Raw genomic sequence first — 3,047 nt, 5'->3', positions numbered from 1 at the left:
TTAATACAAAGTACTACTATTTTTCTATTCAATTCAAGCTTATTCCTTCTCTAAGATATCCATTCGCTCCCAAGAACATGATGAATATGATGATTATGTGACGCTCATCATCATTCTCACTTATGAATGCGTGCCTGACAAACACTTCTGTTCTACATGCAAACAAGCTAGAATGAATATCTTTTAGATATCTAATACAGAGGACCGAGTTCGAGATATTAGAATCTTCGTGGTATAAGTTAGAACCCATGGACGGCCATTCTTTAGATCCGGAAAGTCTAAACCTTGTCTATGGTATTCCGAGTAGGATCTGGGAAGGGATGGCTGTGACGAGCTTCAAACTCGCGAGTGCTGGGCGTAGTGACAGACGAAAAAGGATAGTAAATCGTATTCTAGTATGATCGAGAACCAACAGATGATTAGCCATGCAGTGACAGTGCATTGGACCATTTTCACAGAGAGGACGAGATGTAGCCATTGACAACGGTGATGCCGTACATAAAGCTTGCCATGGAAAAGAATAGGAATCGTTGGATGAAGACAGCAGGAAAGCAGAGGTTCAGAGGAACGGAAGCATCTCTACACGCTTATCTGAAACTCTCACCAATGAATTACATAAGTATCTCTATCCTATTTTAATTATCTTTTAGTATACTATAATATCTTAATACATTTGAATCCGCCTGATTGAGATTTACGAGGTGACCATAGCTTGCTTCAAGCCAACAATCTCCGTGGGATCGACCCTTACTCACCTAAGGTTTATTACTTGGACGACCCAGTGCACTTGCTGGTCAGTTGTGTGAAGTTGTGACAAAGAATTAAGATTATGAACGTGCGTATAAAGTTTTCAGTGCCGTTACCAAGGAATGGAACCGTCACGATTTCTACGCACCAAGTTTTTGGTGCCGTTGCCGGGGATTGTTCGAGTTTGGACAACTGACGGTTCATCTTGTTGCTCAGATTAGGTAATTTTATTTTAATTTTAAGTCTTTGTTTTTATTCTTTTTATTTTCGAAAACTTTTCAAAAAAAAATAATAATAATAATAATATTTCTTCTTTTTCGTTTTCCCAAAAATAATTTTCGAAAAAACCAAAAAAATTTTATAAAATCATAAAATCAAAAATATTTTTGTGTTTCTTGTTTGAGTCTAAAGTCATGTTTTAAGTTTGGTGTCAATTGCATCTTTTTAATTTTCTAAAAATTATTTTCGAAAATTTCATGCATTGCATTCTTCATGATCTTCAAGTTGTTCTTGGCCAGTCCTCTTGTTTGATCTTCATATTTTCTTGTTCTGTGTCTTTTCTTATTTTTCATATGCAGTTTTCAATTTGTTAATGTCTAAAGAATAAAAATTTTTAAGTTTGGTGTCTTGCATGTTTTCTTTTCTTGAAAATTTTTCAAAAATAAGTTCTTGGTGTTCATCTTGACATTCAAAGTGTTCTTGGTGTTCATCTTGACATTCATAGTGTTCTTGCATGCATCACATGTTTTGATCCAAAATTTTCATGCATTGAGTCTTTGGGTTGTTTTTCTCTTTCTTTATTAAAATTCAAAAATAAAAAAAAATATCTTTTCCTTTTTCACTCATAAATTTTCGAAAATTTGAGTTGACTTTTTCAAAACCTTTTATAATTTAGTTGTTTCTTATGAGTCAAATCAAATTTTCAATTTAAAAATATTATCTTTTTCAAATCCTTTTCAAAAATCAAATCTTTTTCATTTTTCTTTCATAATTTTCGAAAATTCCAAAATGATTTTCAAAAATCTTTTTCTTATTTTGTTTCATAATTTCAAATCTTTACTAACAATTAATGTGATCGATTCAAAAAAATACTAAGTTTGTTACTTGCCTAGTAAGAAATGTTCAATCTTTAAACTCTAGAATCATATCTTTTTAGTTTCTTGTTAGTCAAGTAATCAACTTTAATTTTTGAAATCAAATCTTTTTAAATTTCTTTTTCAAATCTTTTTCAAAATAAGTTTCAATCACATCTTTTTCAAAATCAATTTCAAAATCTTTTCTAACTTCTTACCTTTTTAAAATTGATTTTCAAATTTTTTATATCAATCCTATCTTTTTGTTTCAATCATATCTTTTTCAAAACTACCTAACTAATTATCTCTCTCTAATTTTCGAAAATCCCTTCCCCTTTTTTTCAAATTTTTTTTTATTAACTAATTATTTTAATTTAATTAATTTTTGAAATTCCCTCTCTCTCATCTCCTTCTAATTATTTATTTATTTACTAACACTTCTCTTCATCTCAAAATTCGAACCCTCTCTTCCTCTTGGTGTTCGAATTTCTCTTCTTCTATTCTTCTATTCTTATACTCACATACAGGAATCTCTATACTGTGACATAGAGGATTCCATATTTTCTTTTGTGTTCTCTTCTTTTTCATATGAGCAGGAACAAGGATAAGAGCATTCTTGTTGAAGCTGATCCTGAACCTGAAAGGACTCTGAAGAGGAAGCTAAGGGAAGCTGAAGTACAACTCTCTGGAGAAAATCTAACAAAAATTTTCGAAAAAGAAGACAACATGGCCGAAAACAATAACAATGCAAGGAAGATGCTTGGTGACTTTACTGCACCAAATTCCAATTTACATGGAAGAAGCATCTCAATTCCTGCCATTGGAGCAAACAACTTTGAGCTTAAACCTCAATTAGTTTCTCTGATGCAACAGAATTGTAAATTTCATGGACTTCTATCCGAAGATCCTTTTCAGTTCTTAACTGAATTCTTGCAGATCTATGATACTATTAAGACCAATGGGGTTGATCCCGAGGTCTACAGGCTTATGCTTTTCCCGTTTGCTGTAAGAGACAGAGCTAGAGTATGGTTGGACTCTCAACCTAAAGATAGCCTGAACTTTTGGGATAAGATGGTCATGGCTTTCTTAGCCAAGTTCTTTCCTCCTCAAAAGCTTAGCAAGCTTAGAGTGGATGTTCAAACCTTCAAGCAAAAGGAAGGTGAATCCCTCTATGAAGCTTGGGAGAGATGCAAGGAAATGACCAAAAAGTGTCCTTCTGACATGCTT

General features: G+C 32.7%; 1 non-coding gene across 1 annotated transcript; it reads right to left on the bottom strand.

Annotated features, from left to right (window-relative positions):
* Window positions 1-2,939: 2,939 nt before the first annotated feature.
* On the bottom strand, window positions 2,940-3,047 carry LOC112753770 (small nucleolar RNA R71). Its single transcript, XR_003178138.1, has one exon. It is a non-coding gene; the product is annotated as a small nucleolar RNA R71 (small nucleolar RNA).

The sequence above is a fragment of the Arachis hypogaea genome, chromosome 15 (assembly GCF_003086295.3).
Source record: "Arachis hypogaea cultivar Tifrunner chromosome 15, arahy.Tifrunner.gnm2.J5K5, whole genome shotgun sequence".
NCBI classification, from domain to species: Eukaryota; Viridiplantae; Streptophyta; class Magnoliopsida; order Fabales; family Fabaceae; genus Arachis; species Arachis hypogaea.
Note: the sequence above shows the minus strand (reverse complement) of the source record. Positions and strands in the feature narration are given on the sequence as shown.